The 10,193-nt window shown below is 41.9% G+C and overlaps 1 protein-coding gene across 1 annotated transcript in view; it reads left to right on the top strand.

The window, feature by feature from the left end:
* Positions 1-10,193, top strand: part of PRMT8 (protein arginine methyltransferase 8) — a 65,251-nt gene that overhangs the window by 892 nt on the left and 54,166 nt on the right. The window lies entirely within an intron of this gene.

Genomic DNA, 10,193 nt, shown 5'->3' with positions numbered 1-10,193 from the left:
GGGGCCGGGCGGAGGTGAGGCGCCGTGAGGGGGGCCGGGCGGACGGGGGCTGGGGGGGCGGCTCTTTCTGCGTTCGAGGTGGCTGAAAGGGACAAAGACGGCCGGCTCTGAGGGCTCTTCGCCTAAAGAACGCCGGGGAGCCTTTGCTGGGGTCGTGCGGGGGAAACGTGAGGAGAATCCGTGTCTCTGCGGCACCCTGGGTATCGCCAAGCGGAGCCGTGCCCGAGGCGGGGGCGGAGGGCGGGAGGAGCGTTCCTCCCCGCGGCCGGCTGGCCTGGGCCGTGCCGGGGGTGGCTTTGCGTTGCCTTCGGGCCGAGAGGGCACCCTGCGAGCTCTCGGGTTTTCTGCGAGAAACCCGCCCCCCGCCCCGGTTACCTTCGGTTTCCTCAACATTGGGGTCGAGCAGCCCTCGTTTACGTGTCTGGGGCTGTCTTGACCTCACCGAGACTTCTCGAGGGACACAGCAGTGTGCGAAGTCTCAGATCTGGAAAAGCAGAAGGATGCAGGATGCAGTCCCAGCTTCTCTGGGAGCCTGTGAGAAGGAGACGGGCGAAAGTGCAAGCAAACTCCCCGTTTCTATTAATAGACTGCGCCTAGCACTCTGGCTGAACGCTTAACACATGGTGAAGCGATAGGCAGCGCGGCCATGGACAGACCCCCGAGGACACGGCACCCCAACCAACTTCAGCAGCTTTGCCCTTACGTGCAGGGGGGGCACTGACCCTCCTCCCCGGTTGCCCCGCGGAGGGAATAAGGACCAAAAGCACCACTTCAGTGTGAGCACATGACTGTTCTCTCGTTTATTCTTTCCATGTCTCTGGCAAATGCCTCCTCCTTTCAGATAGCCCTCCTGGTAGGTGTCCTGCTCCCTCGTGAATTCCACATTTCTCTTACTAATAGCGCTCTCTCTGCTTGACCTTCATACGTATGCCTCCTTTGCCATGCCAGGTGAAGAGCAGAATTTTTCTTAAATTCATGTGATGTAAGCACTACATCAAAGAACATGCCTGCTACTGCATTACAACCCCGTAGAGTACTGTTTGCAGAAGAGGCATCTATAAATAGCATGAAGTCTGGCTGCACATCTGTAAACTGTCGTAGTACTGACAGCACATATTGCATTAAAGGTCCCAGGATCCTGGGCAGTATTGCAAGGAGAAATGTGCAAGCACAGCCAGTTCCTCCTTCAAAGCTGTTTTTCAATGGAAATTGTCTTTAGACAGGGAAAATAGGTAAGAGGAGCTTCCTACATATTCCTCTTCTATTTCAATTCGCTATTAGTAAGTTTTTGTTGTTTAACTGCCTTTGTCTTCCTGCTCGTGCAATGCTGCACACACTGCAATGTCATTTGATGGAGAAGGCTTTCTTAACAACCACAGTTCCATTCCAATACTGCATACAGGTTAGGAGAATATTAAAATGCTGTGCTTCCTCTCCTCAGATTATCCATCTGAGAGATTATCCAGTGACAGATCTGTGAAAATATTGCAGATGAGGCATATCCTGCTGCACTTCCACCTTAAGAAAAGGGATACATTCATAACACCTGCCACGATATTGTCTATTTTATTAATTTTCATATTTGTGATGCTAAGATCTGTTATGTACTGAGAGTAGTCTGCGTACATGCAGACTTAGAAGTGCACCAAGCAAAATATGCCAAGACCTTTGAAGCTCTTTCACTCGTCAAGCATCTATATTTAGCAAAATCATATGATACCAGTTTGACCTTCAAACCTGTATTTCTCTAACTTTCTCCTGAAGTTAGCAAATGTTCTGTGACAGAAGGAATACAGGACAAAGCATCTCACTTTTGGGCTTACCACAGTGTCAGAGAAAATTAGGAATTGGTATAAATTTGCTTCATTTGAAAACAGTGGGGTACCAGTAATACACATGGTTTGATACTGACTAAATTTCTGAGGTACTTTGGTGCCATGGTGATAGGCATGATGTAAAAAATGTCAGCTATAATGAGAGATGAAGAGGTAAAACATTTAACAAATGGTCAAAATGCCCCACTTCCAAATCATTCCAGAAACCTTCTGGTTCTTACTCAGATTGATTTGAGCCAATTACTTTTGTTACAGCTTCATAGTAAATTTTTATTTTTTTTTAAATCTACCACAAATAAGAGCATTAATCAAACTTTTGGTCAACTATGGCAAGTATACTGTTTCAGTATTAGGGCAGTTTTAAAAAATACATTAACACAAAGAACATGAACACTGTATAAGAAACTTCTTATTCCCTTAACTACCCTCTGATGACCATAGTGCTAGCTCATTAGCCTAAAGAGCTTAAAGAAATGATGACAACAAATACAGACAAGGGAATACCAAAGCTACAGTAAGACAATACTCACTGTTTCCTCAAGTGAGAATACAAGACAGTAGAAAAGCAATAGCTCACTAGCATTACTTTCCAGTCAAGGAAGACACCTTGTGTTATCAGGAAACTTAGTGTGCTCCCATGGTGCCAGATTGTACACACATTTACATTACCAGTATCCCCATAGCCTTACATCTTGATACAAAACTTAGTTGAGTGAGTGGAAGTGTTGCCATGGGTGTTGTTGGATCTTGGATCAGGCTCAGAATAGTTTTGTAATTTTATTGTGCTGATATCAGCCTGTCTGCCAGAGTTTAAGTGGAACCAGTATTTTATTGTATGTGTTTATAGCAGCCTGAGGGTACACAATGCTTTGTATAAAAATAAAAGTTAAGGGGAATAAAACCATAAGTCTGCTCTATTTAGAGCCTCACTGAAGGCCATAAGGGTCCCACTAATAGGAAGCTTGCTAGAATGGTTTTGGGTCCTTGTTTGGAGTGCACAGGGGAAAAAAGATTCAGAAAATCTTTTTTCCCCTTGGCCATCCCATGAACTTTAAGAGAAGTTCCATTGGAACAAAAGCTGTAGAATCTCTCCTTGAGATATAAAAATGAACCTCTGTATCTTTAGTCATGAAAGAAGACTTGTCTAAGTCAAACAGGACCGACTGCATAAATAACATCCAGAACTGAGTTCTCTGCAAATAAAGGCACTCAGAAAACAAAGTGAAAGAGAAACTGTTCTTTGTAGAACATACGCACGAAGATTCTGCAAAATTCAAGGTGCTGACCTGCTGCAGATTTTGGTTTCTGTGTCTTTTTATTTCAAATGTATTAAATGGGAGCCATATTAACAGTAGGCCTGGTATCAGTGATGGGAAACAAATAGGAGATTTCAGAAGAAGTGTGCATAAATGTAGCTTGTGAACCTATGCCAGGTGAAGGGAATGGAATCATAGAATAGTTTGGGTTGGAAGGGACCTTTAAAGGTCATCTAGTCCAACCCCCCTGCAATGAGCAGGGACATCTTCAACCAGATCAGGTTGCTCAGAGCCCCATCCAACCTGACCTTGAATGTTTCCAGGGATGGGGCATCTACCAGCTCTTTGGGTGACCTGTTCCAGTGTTTCACTGCCCTCATTGTAAAAAAGTTTCTTCCTTAAATCTAGTCTGATCTACCCTCTTTTAGTTTACAACCATTACCCCTTGCCCTGTCACAACAGGCCCTACTAAAAAGTCTGTCCCCATCTTTCTTGTAAGCCCCCTTTAAGTACTGAAAGGCTGCAATAAGCACAAAGTGCTGTAATAATACAAAGTGCCAGGGTTTATGTGCATATCCAACAGACATATACATCTACACGTAACAGGTTAGTTGCTGACTGAAACAATTCTAGAACCTGAAACTGTGTTGGTTTTGTACAATGCAATTGCACAGTAACTTCATAAAAGGCAATTCTTACGCTAAGATTTCGCAGTGTCTGTAGAGAGAAAAGATGCCTGTTTCATTGCTAAGAATAGAGACATTAGGTAGTTTATTAATGGTAGCAAAATAGAGTCCTTCCTGTATGTCCTATTATACAAAGCTTGGGGTTTGGTTAGAAAAATAAATTCCTTGGAAGATTTAGGCTAACAGGCATAATAGATATGCTTTCCCATACAGAAGAGAGTAACTGGTGCAGTATCCTGAGATCCAGGTCTGTGAAAGTAACTGCTATTAGAAGTGGGGAGATTACAGTGTCCTATCTGCATGAAATCTAGCCATACCACTACTGAGGGGAGAACAGATTATAAAATCTGTTGAAATCATGAGCTTCTGTTTGTGATTCATGAGTAGGAAGAGGGGTTTCTCCTTAATAAGTTACTGAAGTACAAATGAACAGAAGCAGAGCAAGAGTGTACTAGCAGAGAACAGTGGACTGAATTTATTCAGTAAATGTAAGTTATGTTCCTGGCTATTACACTGGATGATCTTGGAGATATAATTTAATCCCTCTGAGCTTTCCCATTCATACTGTTGAATTCGGTGATTCATTGGTGAAGGGTGCTGTAGAAGATTATTATTTGGTGTTATTAAATTGCTTAGAACACCATACATGAATAAACATTAATGAGTGGGTGATGTTTACCCAAGAGAGAAATAGCACTGCTATGTGGTGTCCTTCTTAGGCTAACAGAAGTCACAACAGATCTGGCATGGTGTCAGGTAGCTAGCTGAAGAAGCAGCTTATGACATACATTTCAACCTTACCGAGTGGTGTGCCACGTACCTATGTCACGTAACTTTGAACAACAAAAGTTGTGGTAGCCGGTGTGTGCGAGTAGTGTAGGTAGCTATAGAGACCAGATCAGTGGCCCATGCTCTAGATGTTTTGCACTGCTGACAAGGCGGTCGGAAAGCTGACACGTGATGTCAGTGAAGAATCTTTCACTGTGGGTGTAATCAAATCACCAAGGGCTACAGTGGCTGCTCTAAGTTAAGGCTGGGAGTATTCCACTTCACCACATTTTGATCCTGTACAATGCTCCTACTAGTAACAAGGCAGTTCTAATACAGTCATGGGGGCTTTTTTGGTTTCTAGCCAATTCAGGAGTGGGGGAGCAGAAACACAGCTCTGAGCCATCTTCTCCTACCCACTTCAGCTGTGCAGAACATTAATTTAGCTCAGCTGAAGATCTCAGTGTAGTTAAATGCATTCCATTCGTTTCTCAAATTTAATACTAAATATTCCAGACATTGACCATAATATTTTGGCCCCATTGAAGAAATAACTTTTGGTTGGCATTAATAATATAAAAAGGATCAAAAACCATTTATGCTTAAATAATAACAGTAATCACTCAAAGCAGAGTTTCAAGATAAAGATATCTTAGTGTGGATTATCATCTGCCAGCATAGGGTTGTTCTAGTGAACAACATTTTAGTGTCAAGAAGACTGGTATTCTTTAGAAGGGGTTCATCTTGGTGACATCATGGGCCAGATCATATTATGTCGTTGTGGCAATGCTAAAAGAGAGGTTCCCTTGCACAGAATTTGTCCTAGTGACTCTTTTTTCCAACCTCAGTCTGTGAAAAGCACCAAATTCTTCAGCGAAGAGTGCAAGAAATTCCGTAGATGACCACCTTTGTAATTGTTCTACCTCCATGCCAAAAGTGAGCTTAGCAAGACTGACTCATGGGCCTTCCAGGGCTTCACCCTCAGCCTGATTGTGAAAGATAAGGCTTGTGCCCTTACTGGTACAGGCAGAGCAGAGAAATACATAAAGGTAAAAAAGCATTGAGCCAAATCTTTTCATAAGATTTTCTGAGTTTGCAACAAAGTTCAGTCCATTGACAGATGAGAAGATGAACAGCTAATGGGGCTGAATGATCAAACTGGTTGCTCCTGCCTCTGATTCCACAGAGAATCCTGCTGCCTGATGTCCTGCTCACTACCTTTAATGCCAGCTTTATTTTGATCTAAAGTTTAGGATAAAAAGGGATTGTCTTTTCCATAATTTTCTTTCTTCTTTGAAAATAACCTCCAAGCAACAGAAACAAGAAGCACTCATCTCAAGGAAGCAAAGAGGAAATTGCCCACTAAGTGGCTGAGTTGATGGCCACAAGGGTGTCTTCACCAAGCCAGAATGGAGCAATTGCTGACTAATCACAGCCTACTTGGCTCTTTCCTGTGTTCTTGAACAGGTACTGACTGGCTCCATGGAGTCTCTTGGCGTGCTATTGCTTTCAAGCTGTTCCATGGGAGCCAAGACAACTTTCTAACTTCACAGTGACTGTGAGAGGATGGGCACTATTTCACTCTTCGTATTTCAGTGTTCAGCTGAAATTTAAGAGGTGTAGAAAGATGAAGGATGATGGCTTTATTTATTTCTCATAAGCTAGGTTTTTCAGGTCTCAGCTGTGAAAAATCTATCTCAAAAAATCCAAATTTTAAAAGGTATGTAAAATTTTGTCTCTTCCATAACCTGCATATTTCTAAAAATAGAAGTTCAGTTTGAAAATCTGGAATAGAAAATCTATTTATCTTCATTTTATTGCATCAACAATTTGGAGATTTAGCGAACAGAGTTGGAAATAAGGCAGGCTCACTTGAAGAAGCACTCACTGCCAAGTTTGCTTTTCTGAAAACTCTGTTAAATGCAGAAATAAAAAATAATTTTGCTTTGTATTTTGAGTGTGAAAAGTTAGGTGATCATAAATAAAACCTCAATGTCTTCGCTTCCCAAAATGAAAAGACTATTTCAGTAACAAAACATTTGCAAGGAAATTATGGTGGCAATAAAATGTTTAGCTAAAATTTTAGATGGAGACACAATAAAGAAGGTGAGGAGATTACTATTCTCCCTCACTTAAAATATCCTGTCCTGCTCTTAAGTTTGCACGTATTGAGGATTGCATTGTACCTGGGCCTTTTCCTCCCAGAATAAATTATTGTTTAAAAAAGGGCATTACCACCTTTTCTAGCCATTATTCACAGAAAAAAGCATTCCTTAAGCTTTTCTGAGAAAGGATGGGGGAAAAAAAACAACTTTGGAAGAGGGGGCATGGAGGTGTGTGTTTTCTAAGACATGGTTTTATACCACTTTCCTCCTCAGCTTTTCCTAGTGGCAAACTTCATCATAGTGCAGTTGGCAAGCTTTACATTCAGCTTACTGTTTAGTCTGGACCATACACTTAAGTTCCTAGTGCTCTTGTCCTGTCCAAGGATCCAAGTATATCTGAACCATTCTGTCAAAGTTCCCCCTCCTCTTTTTAAAAGAAAAAGTAGCATTTCCCTCTCTTGTAACAGTACAATGAAAGTAAACACACTGGTTGGGAAGCAATGGTATATAGTGGTCTCCAAGGTTTAGTGTTGAAGTGTTCCTTCAGTGCTCACAATGCACGCTTGGGGTCACATGTGACCTAGCAGTTCTTCTGTCCTTCTTGTCCTTTTCTGACCATACGACTTATGTTTCATCACTTCTAATAGCGCCAGAAGGCTCAAACCCAGTCTCAGAGCCCAGAATAATGTATGGCCAAGCCAGGGCCTTCCAACAACAGTCCACCAGTCCAAACTTATTTCTGTTGTGGACCTTAACTTCTTACTTAGACAGGAGGAGAGGAGACCCTGCCATCTGTTTCAGTTTCTAGTTGCATCCTTGTAGTATTCATCAATCCATTGCCCTGAAGCTTGACCCCAGCTTGGGATAAAGACCAGCTACCGATTTTCTTTTCCTTAGTCACAAATAGGGAAGTAATTAACTCTTCCCATAACTCCTTTTGAACTACTTCTATTTGAGGACCATATTTCTCATGATTGTGCCCTGCATTAGACATTATCCTGTCTGAAGTACAGGATACTTTTTTTTTTTTTTAACTCTACTCTCAGTTACATTGGGATATATCAATCAAGATTAACACCACTGAGTCCTTTATAAATAGGGATCACACTCAGTGGCATTGCAGAAACACGGAGATGTTGGTTAGAAAGGACTTCTATAGAGCATCTCATGCAACTTCACACTGAGTGTAGAACAGTCACCACCATTAGATCATGTTGGCCATTGCTATCTCTAGCCAAGTCTTGTAAATCTCCAAGTATGGAGATTCCATTACCCTTCTAGGCAACCTCTTCCAGTGCTGCACAGACCTCTCAGTGAAAAAGTTTTTCTTATTGTCCTATCTGAACCTCCCAAACTGCAAATTGTGACCTTTGCACCTCATTATCTCATCTGCTGCTATTGAGAAGAGTTTGCCTCCATTTTCCTTTTAGCTATCTTTCAAGTACTTGCAGGCTGCTATTAGATTGTCCCTTAGCCTCCTTTTCCACAAATCAAAGTTCAGGAAAGTTCAGTAACCTCTTCTTACAGGTCATCTTCTCAGGCCCATGACCACTGTATTATATAGCATCTTGCTTGCCTCCTTTTAACTAGAAGCTGTGCAGAAATGTTACAAGAATGGAAAGGAAGAATATTTTCTTAACTGAAAGAACTTTGTAGCAGAAGACTAACTGATTAAATGCAAAAGGCCAGGTAGTGTCAATAAAGTGTATTCTGCAGAAGTCCCTTGTGGCGGAGCCCAGCTGTGTATCTGGCATGTTTTACTTTGGTATTTTAGGTTAGTCATTTCTTTTTTCCCTAGAAAGAGAGAGGTCAAATTTGAAAAGCAGCACGGCTTCTTACCCACAGTTTGCATCTTGTGTAACTGTACAGGTGGAACAGCTGTTTCAGAAGGAAATCAAATGAAATAGTGTTAGCCACATCATAATATAGTTGCCTCCTTAGGAGTCACAGTGTTAGGAGTAGCTGAATTTACAGGCAGCAGGAGGTGTTCAACTATTGTTAGGGATGCTCTGCCTATTGTATTGTTGAGCCTTAAAAAAAGGTAGGGGCCGTCATTACCCTTTCAGTTCTGTTGGCTTTGATATAACTCACTAGATCCTCTGCAAATATGAACCAGACCAAGCATTTGAAATAATAAAACTGAGGTACAAGAACAGTTACTGGTCAGAGAAGACAAAAAAAGGGGATGTATTTTATTGTGCAAGAAAGTATGTAGCAGACTACAATTTCAGCTAAATCCTTTTCAGCTTTGTGTAAGTTTGATGATCTCTTAGATTTCTGGGATTAGGAGTGGCAAACGTGAAATTGCCCTCAAGTAAAAGCCCTGTTGTGGAAAATACTATATTTAGTCATGAAACAGAATGTGCTTTGTAAATTTACTGGAGGTCAGAGGTCATAAATTATTTTGTGAAAGTGGAAAAGAAAAGGAAGGAGGAAAGGGAGGGTGAAAAGGAAGGGAAGAAAGGAAGGAAGAGGAGGGAGGAAGGCAGGAAGGAAAGATAGGGAAATACAATCAACATCCAGAGAAGCTGCTCATTTCCATAAAAGCAGGAACAGTAGAAATACATACTTAAATTTACTGTCAAAAAGTCACAGAATCACGCTGTGACTCCTGAATGCTGGTCTTAGAAGTAAAGAGCAAGGTGAAGAACACACTGAGTACATTGGCCTTTTCCACATGCTTTGTCACCAGGCCCCCTGCTCCATTTAGCAATGGGCCCACATTTTCCCTAGCCTCCCTTTTTGTGCCTATGTACTTGCAGAATATTTTCTTGTTGTGCTTCATTGTCCCGTTGTTGGATTCAACAAATGTCAGGAATCAAGGAGCTGTAGGTGGAGGTAGCAAGAGGCCATCAGGAGAGAATCAATTCACCCTTTTACAGCTTGTAAATAAGGAAATAATGGGGGGGGTTGCAACAGCTGGTAAGGTCTAATGCAAACCTCAATTTCTCTGTCAGAAAGAGAGAATAAAACTAACATTGACTGTTTTTTGACTACATTAGTCAGTTACGGAATAAGAAGAGATAGAATGTAGTTCTAGTCCTGTGATTCACCCCAACCAACCATGAATGAGGAAAGAACACAACCCAGAAAAACAGAAGACTGTTTTTAATTGCTTGTCAAGGTGTGTGTATTAAAGCTTCCTTGAACTTCTTCATAGAAATTTGCTTTTACCAGCATTGTCTCACAAATGGTTAATCAACAGTTCATCTCACAAATAACTGACTTACCATACTGTGAGAGAGAGAGACTCTGGCAGAGAAAGCTTTTCACCCACTGTCATACCCTTGCACACACACATACTGTTTTCTGAGACCCACTCCAATCACCATTCCAATGAGTAGAGCCAGGAGAAAATGTGGCACTCCTCACGAGTCTCTGCATCAGGATCCTGAGCAGCCGCTCAGCTCCAACCCATCACGGTTCTACCTCCGGCATCACACTGGCTCTCACCTCACCTCACCTCATGTTTGATTGCAGTCACATTGTCACTGCTGAACTTGACATATTACTGAGAAGATCTTTTTCCTAGCTTGCTGTTTT

Source organism: Haliaeetus leucocephalus, unplaced genomic scaffold (genome assembly GCF_000737465.1).
Source record: "Haliaeetus leucocephalus isolate CR32 unplaced genomic scaffold, Haliaeetus_leucocephalus-4.0 Scaffold473, whole genome shotgun sequence".
NCBI lineage: Eukaryota > Metazoa > Chordata > Aves > Accipitriformes > Accipitridae > Haliaeetus > Haliaeetus leucocephalus.
This window is presented reverse-complemented; position numbering and strand designations above follow the sequence as displayed.